We start from the raw sequence: 11,246 nt of genomic DNA, 5'->3' as shown, positions 1-11,246 counted from the left end.
CACATGTGAACGCACATACAAACATGTACTGCCACAAACCAAAAAACATTTGTTAACAAAAAGTCAAGTAATATTGGAAACCAAAAGATTTTAGTGTGTTCGTACTGGGTGTGACAAAGAGGTCCAATGACCCTTCCAAGTCCATCTTTGGGGTTCCGAAAAAAGTTTTAGTTTAAACAGACGGCAGAAAGCAGGCATAGGAACAGTCCTGGTCAAGTCCCTTCCACAGCTGTCTCTACTCCAATTTGTCTGACAAGTTGTCACCATGGTGTGGACTTCCAGGTGGACAAACTTCTCCTCTGACGTCAGTCTTCCCCTTTTCCCAGCATGAGATTCCTGAAGCCACTTTCTTGGGGTTCATTGTTTCCATAGTAGCCAAAGGGAGGGCATGAGTCTCTCTAGGAGATCTTCATCCGTGCCAGGGTGGTTAGCTCAGTCGCCCTCTGCCCAACCCAAGTGCGACAGAGTTGCCCTGGACCTTCCCATCTAGTTGTGAGTTTTCCCTCCTAGTAGCTTCTCCTTTATTTAAAAAACACACTTGTGTGTGTGCATGTGTGTGTGTGTGTGCATGTGTGTGTGTGAGTTCAGGTGCCACGACACGTGTGTGGAGGTCAGAGGACAACTCTCAGGAGGTTCTCACTTTCCGCTTAGCTCTCACAAGTCTTCCTTGCTGGTCTCAATGTTTGACAGACTCAGGGTTCTCCTCTGGGGAGCGTTGGGCTGATTCTCCTGTCTGTCTGTCATCTCACCTTCCATCTGCTGAATTCCAGATGCACGCCGCTGCATCTGGCTTGTACACAGGCTCTGGAGATTGAACTCGGGTTGTTGGGCTTGTGTGGAAGGTGCCTTTGCCTCTGGGCCATCTTCCTTGCTGCAAGCTCAGCTCTTTGATTATTTCACTGTGCCCAGGACTATGGTCCGTGTGTTTGTGTCTCATTTGTATGACTTTGACCTTGTATGTTCTTCATCTTCAAGGACTTAGTGAGAAAAGAAAGGATAAAAAGATAAAACAAACCTAACAGCAGCAACAAAAGTCAGCTTCCTTTCTGAGAGCCCAAGAAAGAAACATTGTTATCCAAAGACAGCCTTAGTACTGCAATTTGGTTTGCCCACATGGAACCCAACTTCTCCTCCGACACAGCTCTTTGGCTCTGAAATTGGAGGCACACGGGTTGTATTTTCATCTTTTTATGACCAGTGGTCTTTTTTGTACCATTGAAAATAGTAACCGGTGGCTTGGGAAGGCCATTAATCCACTTAGCTCCCTCAGCTGCGTCTGCCTGCTGAGTCATTGTGCTCTCTTCCTCAGATATCCCCTGACCTTCTTGGAGTTGGTGGCTGGTAGACCAGGCTCTCTGCTGTTGCTGACTGTTCAAACACTAACTATTTATTCTTGGTCTAACAGAGGAAATATAGTAAGGTTGTTCATATGCTTGCTGGCATAATTCCTAATACTCATTTATCTTGCTCAGTTCATACACTTTATAACGGCTGATTTTATTAGTACACACACACACACACACACACACACACACACACTTGCGTAAATGTTACTGACTAAATTGTTTCCCCAAATTTATTTGCTGAATTCTCAGCTCCCAGAATACCTCAATATGTAACTGTGTTGGATTAAAGCCTTTATATAGCCAATTGAATTAAATGGTGGCATATATGTTGTCCCTAGTCCAGGGTGTCTAACATTCCCAGGAGAAGAGCGAGAGCCAGGTAGGTAGGGAGGCATACACCTGTAAGTCAGGGGATACCTTGCAACACATAGTCTTAAAAAAAAGGTCGGAAAAGGTATTGGCGTGCACCCCCAGAGAGAAAAGGCCACCTGAGGACACAGTTAGAAGGCAGATGACAGCAAGACAGAGAGAGACTTCCCCATACCCTGATACTGAGCTCTGAAGCTATAGAAAAACACATTTCTGTTGTTTAAGCCACCTAATGTATCATACTCTGCTTGGCAGACTAAGCAAAACGATTCAGTGAGGCTAAGGATCTTTACGCAGAATCTGGCAGGCTGTGTGCATCCTTACCCACTACTGCGAGGGGAATGTGATAGTCAGTCCTAGGGGCAATGGCTCTCAACCTGGGGGTCGTTCCCCCTTTGGACGGTGAATGACCTGTTCACAGGGTCGCCTAAGACCATCAGAAAACATGTTTACAATTCATAACTGTAGCAAAATTACAGTTATAAAGCAGCAACAAAATTAATTTTATGGATGGGGGTCACCACAACGTGAGGAACTGTGTAAAGGGTCACAGCATCAGGAAGGTTGAGAACCCACTGCCTTAGAGGGTGTCAGGAGCATCTTGTAGGTTCACAGAGAACCCTTTTGGGAAGCAGGAGAGCCCTGGGCATGATTTGGGAACCAGCGCAGCCTCCTTCAGGGAGAGAGGCCCTTTTTTCTTTCTCTCAATTAAAAAAAAAAAAAAAAAAAGAACATACACAGTTTTAGGTTTCATTATGGTGTGTTTTCCAAAGAGAATCTGTTTTGGGTTCTGGAAAGATGGTTCTCTACTTAAGAGCACAGGCTGCTCTTGCAGAGGACCAGGATTTGGTTTCTAGCACCCACGTCGGGCTTACAATCACCTGTGACTCCAGTTCCAGGGAATCCAACAGAATTCCTTCTGCCTTCCATAGGCGTTCACAGGTACTCAGGCATACCCACAGCGTTTAAATAAAGAACAGTCACTCTGAATCTGTTTTTGTGGGTTCTTCTTCCTCCTCCATATCCTGCATCCCGACACCCTTACACCTACACCCTGTAGCCTCTTTTCTACTTTAATATTCTGTCATTTTGCCCTTCCCACCATTCTCAATAGTTCTTTCTCCTTCTCTTGGTCTCTAATCCAGTCTCACAGTCAATAGAGTGAATAATATCACATCCTATATCTACATACAATCATTAATTGTTAGAACATGCAATGTTTGCCTTTCTGAGTCTGGGTCACTTCACTTAATGTATTTTCTAGATCTATGGGTTTTCCAGCACACTGAATTTTTCCTCACTTCTAAATAACATTCCATTGCGCTCCATGCTACTTTTTCATCACTCACTCATGGGCTGAAAGACATCTGGCTGGTTCTATTTTCCTGCATCCCACTGTGAGAAACGCAGCTCTTCCAGATGTTGCAGATGAGTATCCCTGTGGTAGGATGCGGTCCTTTCGGCATGCCTTTCACAGACAGCTCCAGATCAAGCCATTCTCTTTACCTTGAGAATAAAACTGAGGACTTCCAACAGCTCCCCACACTTTACAGCAAACAACTATATGGAAGACGGTATTTATATAACATCTGAGACTTTACCAGGCCCTCTGTACATTCTTAAACTCATTCAGACACAGGTTGTGATGATAGGGGTTTGAATTCTGGCTAGCCTGTAGACTATGGGATCATGGTGGTACTTAAACTCTCAGGGCTTGTTATCCTGAGTAAAATGGTGATGGAGATAGTACTAGGACCGAATGGTAAGGATGGGAAGGGAGAAATATGATGCTGATGTATAGCAGTCACTGTTTTCCTTTCCTTCTGTAGAGATGGTTATTTGTGTCTGGTTTCTGTAACGACTCCATGTTCATGCAGGAGACCAGTCCTTTTGAGTGTACCTCACGTTACACAGTGATTCTTAACTCTGTGATGCACAGACACACCATTGAGAGCATCCCAGATCTCTTTGCTGAGAATCACAGTTCTCTAGCTGCGATGCCCTCGAGCATCCTGGACTAGCTGAAAGCTTTGTGATGTCTACCATTCATTCTCATCACTTGATTTCAATGAGGAGAAACGATGTCTGAGGGAGTGTGGTACGTGAAGCTCCCCAGACAGTATTCCAACGCCTTCTCCTGTGTAACTGGGAATCAGGGAGCGTCTTTTGGGGGTCTGGGTAAGGGGATAATAGAAAGAACAGAGGAGAGACAGAGTAGGCTGGATCTAGAGAGCAGTAGATCGGGAAAATATTTTAAGAGAGAAGGTGGAAGAAGCGGAACACAGTTGTGGTTTCTCATGGAGCCTTATTTAGCAGGACGTGATGGATCCCCTGGGAACACATGCTGCCTCTCACTCGACACTGCCGTCTTCTTGCCCCAACCCTGACACATGTTCAGTCTCACCTACCCAGGGGTCCTGGCTCTCCCGACTGGAGTCATATATGACAACCTGAAATATCTCACTGATCATATCAGATACCATAAAGTTCTAGAAATTTCTCTGTCAAACATGAAATAGTTCTCCTTGCACTGTGAATGTGGATGGTTACAAAGGAAGCTGGGTAACTGCCAGGATAAAAGACCAGTGAGAAAGGCTGGTCCTGTCTAGCAACAGACTAGCTTCATTTAAGTAGCACTTTTCTCTTGTTCAGAGAAAATTGTAGGGGACCAAAGTGCCCATGAAATGGTCATGTTTAGAGTTCTGAGTAAAGGACACTGTGATTGAAAATAATAAGAATAATGTGTAGACTAGGCAATCGGATTTGAACTGGAATGATCCAAGTGAGGGTCAGAGTCAAGACATAATTTTTATTATATTAATTAACGTGTGTGTGCCAATGTGTGCATGCCTATGAAGTCTCAACGAGGGTGTCAGATCTTCTGTAGGTGTAGTTACAGGCAGCTGGAACCAAATTCTGGTCTTCTGCAAGAGCGACAAGTACTCTGAACCTCAGGGCTATCTCTTCTGGCCCCCAAAATCATGTGTTTTAGACAGTCAGACAAAGGACTGGTGAGGTGGCTCACGGAGAAAAGGTTCACGCCTCCAAGTCTCGTGATCCCTGGAACCCGCATAGAGGAAGGAGAAAATTCCTGCCCATGACTTCCGTGCGTTAGTGGCACATACGCTTTCTCCAATCCCAGCAAACAGAAAAAATGTAAAAGAAAAAAAATTGAAGAAACAGTCAGATGACTGACATCATCTGGAGTAGTGATGTCTTCTGGTAGGTGGGATTCCTGGAGTAATAGCTGCAGACCTCCCTGTCCAGGCTCTGACCCAGCTGCTGTGCTCCAGCGTCTGAAAGTTAGCGAGCCTTCCCAGGGACTGTTAGTCTGACCTTGTTTATGTCACAAGCCCTCCAAAGGCTGCCTGGGCCCTGTGCTTATTTTGTCATCTCAGCCAAGGGAGCCTACGTGCAGAAGGATGAAAGGAGCAGATGCTGTTTTTGTGGGACATGGCTCAGACCAGCTGAAGAAGAGGGTGGGATGACAGCGTGTGTTGCCCTGCTCTGAATCATGAAGCAAGAGTTTTTGCTGCTCCTTGAGGGTAGGTGAGATTTAAAGATGGAAGAAAGAATAGCCTATTTATTCCTACAGATCCCTCCCACATTGAAATGTATGGGAACGATACAGCGAAAGCAGTTCAGGCACAAAATAAGACAGCTTGAATTAGCGCATCTAGTGCTCTGATGTGTGGTTGGGGGACTGTAGGAATTACAGGTATCACCATCCACGCAAGCAAAGGTCTTATTATGACCTCATTACGACCCGCACACATTTCTCAATGCACAGATCTGAGTCGTTATGCATGTAACCTGAGTCTTCTTGTAACCTGGGCATGGTGGGCAGCTCATCTAGTTGCTCATTCTTTTGCCCCTGTAACAAATACTTGGCATAAACATTTTAAGATGAGGAAGGATTATTTTGACTCATAATTTCAGAGAGTTCAGTCCATGGTCATTTAGTCCTGTTGTTTTAAGATTTAATTAGTTAATGAAATTGTATTATATGGGAGTAGCCGTGCATGGTCCAAGGTATGCGCGTGGGGGTAAAAAGACAACTTGCTCCTTGTCCTTCTTCCACGTGGGTCCCAGGGATTGAACTCAAATTCTTGGGCTTGCTGGAAGTCTCTTTACCACTGAGGCATCTGGGTGGCCCAAGATCAGTGATTTTTTTTTTCAAGTATCATTTTTTATGGACATTTTGCCCGCATGTGTGTCTATGCAAGGCATGTGGGCATGGTGCCCGCAGAGACCAGAAGATTAGAAGAGGGCATCAGACCCAGGGGGACTGAGATACCAAAGGTTGTAAAGCATTGTGGGAGCTTGGAGTTAAATCCAGGTTCTCTGGAAGAACAGCCAGTGCTCATAACTGCTGAGTCATCTCTCTAGCTCCAGGCCCTATTGCTTTGAACCTGCGACTGGTCAAACATCACAGCTGACCTCCCAGCAGAATGCGGAGATGGCAAGACAGGAAGAAAGAAGGGGTAAAACATACCCTATAAGGGCAGGCTCCCTGGAATCTGCTTCCTCCAACTAGGTCCTAGTTCCTAATATCCCCTTCAGCACTAGCACATGAAGAGAAGAGATGAACTCAGGATATAGTTAGCCTCTTCATGGTCTAACCACGACTCAGTAGTGCCACCAGCTGGAGTCCACACCTTCAGCACCTGAGCGTTTGAGGCCACTTGATTTCCAAACTTAACCCTCATGATTCACTTTGAGGGTAGAACGGTTTATTCCTGTAAATGTGTTTTGGCTTTAGCGCATCTAGGTTTGAACAGTTTCAGGTGGTTGTAGTCTACACCATATTCTGGTTTGTGGTCTACATATCTGTTGTCTACTGCATCTGCTGTGTGAATGTAGACAAGACCATGGGAGTGTTTACTTTCACACTTTGATTCACTTTTGGTCTCTGATTCTGAAATATAACCACAAGTCCATGTGTTAAATAAAGACTGAACTTTCAGTATTTGAAGCCAGTAGAGATAGTGATGCCTAAGGAGGTAGGGCCGAGAGAGGAATTTAGGCCCTTGGAAGTGTGACCTTAAACGGTCACTTGCCTGAGCCTTTCTCTGCTTCACAGTCATCATGATGTGAGGTGTTTTGCTTCATTGTCTGCTCCCTGCAACAAACTCATATCCCCACGGGCCCAAAGCAACGGTGTCAACCAACCACGTACCAAGACTCCTAAAACTGAACAAGATGCCTCCTTCCTAACTCATCTCAGCTGTTCTGTCTGTGACAGAAGCCTAGAGTCCTTCTCTACACAAGGTATGTTGGGACAAGGTTGGGATTACAAAAAGGGATAAATATCCATGTCTAGGTTTCCTCTGGAAATTTCCCCTCCATTGATATTGTTTTTCTACCAATTGCCGGTAGCAACTATGTTACTTGAGGTTGGCTGGTGACCTGAACTTTGCCATGGACCCCTGGATCTTTATATGAATAATGAAGGGGCTGGAAAGGATGATTTTGAGGTTCTTCCAGGTTTAAAACTTGGCAGTTTCTCAGTAGTAAGCATTGTCTTGCTTGGAATGGTGATGTACACCTTTAATCCCTGCAGTTGAGAGGCAGAGGCAGGCAGATCTCTGAATTTGAGGCCAGCTTGGTCTGTATAGTGAGTTCTAGGAGAGCCAGAGCTACATGGAGAGATCCCCATCTCACAAAAGGAGCTGTCTTTTGTCTAGTGCAATTGATATGTATACACACGTGCATGCATGTGTGTGTGTGTATGTGTGTGCCCTGAATTTATCTATTTCAAGTCAAGTGCCACAACTATTTTCCCTGATAGAAACAGGTTAGGCTGGTACAAGCCTGTAGAAATTTCCTTAAGTAACTACCCAGAACACTTAGTCCACACAGACTCCCATCCTTTCCTATTTAACCAGTTAACATTTGTGGAAGGCCTGTTCTCTGTGGGAGGTGTTAGACCATGTCCTGTAGACTTTTCATCCATCTCTCTGTTTTCACCTTCTGTGACAGACCAGGCAGACAGCAGTGTAGGGCATGTGTATTTAATAATTCTCTAGAACGGTCTCAAGCTTTCTGTAACAAAATGTAATACAGACATCATGATCCAAAGTCCGGGGAGACAGTGACCAACACATGAGCATGGGGCGAGAGTTGGCAAAAAGTGTTCTCGGTCCATCCAAGCTTCATTTCTTAAGCCTTCATTTCAAAGAACACTGCCCCATTTTCTCTTAGAAGTCTCTGTGTCGGCTAGGGTATAGCTCAGTGATTTGATCTCTAGCATCCTAAAAACAAACGGAACTCCCAAAGCCCAGAAGTCTCTGTGTGTTTCGAGGAAGAATTTTTTCTGTTGCCTTACCTTGTGCTTTGTCCAGACATGCTCATGAGATGGAAATCCAGAGACAGAAAACTTGAAGTGGAAATCGGGCAGCCTTTGAGTCAAACTTACTGTGTGGCGGAATGAAGGGAGAGGCCGCAGCAGTACCGTGAGCTGAAGATAATCCCGTGGAGAGTCTCTCACTGAACGAGGTCACACAGCGCAGAGATCGGGCTTCTCTGCACCGGAGCCAGAGACAGCAGCCGATGCCCACGGTCAGAAGCAAATGGGCTTGCTTGCACTCACCTTTCCCCCGCATCTTTTCTGTTCTAATTCAGGATTTCCCAACCTTGATGTGATTGGCATTTGAAGTTGGATAATTTTTTTTCTTAGCAGGACTTGTCCTGTCTATTGCAAGATGTTGAACATATTCTCTGAGCTCTTCCCTCTAGGTACCAGTAACCCTGCTTTCCCTCTTCCTTTAGTTGTGGCAATTAGTCTCCCTCCATTGCCAATCGTCACGTGGAAGATAAGAAGGGGGGAAATCACGCCGCTTCACCCCCGCAGTGCTCTGGAGGCCGGAAGCTGAGGTCACAGCTATCCATGCAGGGTAGAAAGTAGAAACTTCAAACCTCATGATGCCATAAGGCCACAGGGCAGGATGAGGAGAGCGCCTCTCCTGGGCCATGAACAAATCCGCATCATCTGAGAGCCGAGTTGCATTTGTTTGCCCGAGAAAGAAGTCATTGAGATTATTTGGAAAAATCAGCATCACTTGACTATTTTGTTTGCCCTGAAATTATGATCACCCTCCCTACATGGTTGACATTTGTCAGGTGGGAGGAGAAGCCAAAGCACTTTTGAAAGCATCCTAATGAGAAGAGCATCGCGGGGCCCATCACTCAAACGCTGCCACCTCCGAGTTGTGAAGTGGCGGCTGATTAGCTGCTTTTCACAGTGTACACTATGTTTAATGTGCTGAATACAAAACGAGGATATGGCGACCAAACCCACCCAGGAGCTCTGCAAGCAACACTAACAGCCCATCCTCTCGCTCCCCCGGAGCCGGCGGCCAAGGGGAGGTCCCTGAGGCCTGGGAACTCGCCCACCCTGCACACATTGTACTAGCAGTTTTACTACACCCTAGTTTGGTTGAAATAGTTTCTGGGTCCGTCTTTTTCCTATCGGAGGCATCTGTGGGTTGCTTTTGCTTTCTTCTCTGCGTCTTTTTCCTGTCGGTTCACTCCAGACTTCTAGACATGAATTCATTTCCTCCCAGAAATACAAAACTAGGTCATACGTCGTGGAGAATATGTCTGTAGATCTCTGGGATTCTGGAAAGAACAGCAGGGAGACATGGTGAGAGGCACTCAGCTAAAGCTCGCTGGGAACCCAGAGTCTCCCCCACTTGCCTCTGTGTGAGTATACTTTCTGTTTTGAAACAGGATTGTTTTTTCTTTATTCTGTTGTCCTGCCGTGGTCCACGGTGTATGGGCTGATGAGGGAAGGAGATGGCTTCACTTTTAAACTAAAGGAGGTCCATCCAGCTACAGTCTCAGGGGAGCAGCAGGCCCTCAGAGCACACAGAAACTGAGAGTTAGAGGATGGACAGGATCCTGGAGTGAGGCTGGTAGACACTGTACTGTCTGCCTCTACTCCTAGCCAGAGGGTGTGTGACAAAAATGCCACGGCCAATAAGAATGTGTGTCTCAGATAATGAGCTGTCCCTTTAGTTTAGAAATCGACTAAGAGAAAAACAAACAAACAAATCAAAAACCCAAAATCTCCTCCAGAAAAAAAGTTTGGTTTAAAGTTACTTTGTATAGAGAACAAAGTAGTAACTGAGGATGTATGTAACCCTGTGTGCTATGTGTGAACATTGTCTTTCACATGTATGACTTGACTTTTTTAAAAAGCTGAAAATAGCTGGGCAGTGATGGCACACACCTTTAATCCCAGCACTTGGGAGGCAGAGGCAGGTGGATCTCTGTGAGTTCAAGACCAGCCTGGCCTACAGATCTAGTTCCAGGACAGGTTCTAAAACTACAGCAAAACCCTATCTCGAACACCCCCACCCCCCCCAAAAAAAAAACCCACACTAAAAACAAACAAAAAACAAAAAAAAACCATTTAGAGTGGAAACAGGGATCAAGGGAGGAAGATAGAGTTCCTCTTTCCTCCTGTGACGTCCCTAAGGGACAGTCCCTTGTGGGGAGTCTCCCTCTGCGGAAAACCATGGGGTCAGAAGTGACGGGAGCTGGCAGGTTTCTTTACAACCAGTCCACTTTTTACACTGCACTGTCTTAAGAACTTAGAGAACACGAAGGGGAAGAGAAGAAACAAATGAACACATCTCCACCTCCCTCCAGATCATAACTATCTAGTCAGGATGTGCTGTAGACATGGCAGGTGAATGTGGGATTCAGGGACCACCAGGAAAGGGGTCTTAGGCTGAAAAACACTTCCCTGAAATGGATGAAGGAAGTCATGGATATGAACTGGTGTAGAATAAATTTCCCAGAAAATACAGGGAGGGAGAGAGCAAAGCCAGAAGGTGTGTGTGTGTGTGTGTGTGTGTGTGTGTGTGTGTGTGTGTGTGTTGAAGGCAGAGGGATATTTTGAGAGAAGAAAGTTAGAGGCCTCTGCTCAGCCGAAGATAATATCTCTGAAACAGTTGTGTCCAGACTCATTCTGGGTTCCTGAGCAAAAAGGCACAATGCTGAAATAGTGTTTGAATATTTCCATTCTGGTACCTAGTCTCTTATCGCCTGTAACAGGAAAAGAATTAGCCTAGGGCTGGAGAGATGGCTTAGTGGTTAAGAGCACTGCTTGCTCTTCCAGAGGATGGAGGTTCGATTCCCAGCACCCACGTGTCAGCTCACAACTGTCTGTAACTCTGATTTCAGGAAATCGCATACACTCATCATTCTCTGTGGGCACCAAGCACACACAGGCTGCGTAGAGCTCCATATGGCCAAAGCACCCATGGACATAAAATAATAAAATAAATTAGAATTAACTTGGATATAAGATGATAAAAAAGGGATTGGGATCAGTCTGAGAGATGACTTGGAGGAAACACTGTAGGTATAGTTTGTGACAAGGCACTGACCAGAAGGACAGAGGACAGTCAAGAAAACCCTGGGACTGTGAGCCTCAGGCCTCGTGGGAACGTAGGAGTGCTGAACTTCATAGCTCAGCGTTGAGCAAATTTTACTTGCAGAAGAATCGTTAGATGGAAATGT

The 11,246-nt window shown here is 45.6% G+C and overlaps 1 protein-coding gene across 1 annotated transcript in view; it reads right to left on the bottom strand.

The window, feature by feature from the left end:
- Positions 1–7,715: 7,715 nt before the first annotated feature.
- The window catches only part of Vtcn1 (V-set domain containing T cell activation inhibitor 1), a 63,227-nt gene continuing 59,696 nt past the window's right edge, over positions 7,716–11,246 (bottom strand). The window contains exon 6 of the mRNA XM_050157528.1: positions 7,716–9,335. The gene's annotated coding sequence lies outside the window, so the exon portion shown is untranslated. The remainder of the gene's footprint in view (positions 9,336–11,246) is intronic.

This window comes from Alexandromys fortis, unplaced genomic scaffold, assembly GCF_014885135.2.
Source record: "Alexandromys fortis isolate MF-2015 unplaced genomic scaffold, M_Fortis_MF-2015_v1.1 scaffold_78, whole genome shotgun sequence".
In the NCBI taxonomy this organism is placed as follows: domain Eukaryota; kingdom Metazoa; phylum Chordata; class Mammalia; order Rodentia; family Cricetidae; genus Alexandromys; species Alexandromys fortis.
The sequence above is the reverse complement of the archived record's forward strand: the minus strand, read 5'-3'. Positions and strand labels throughout refer to the sequence as shown.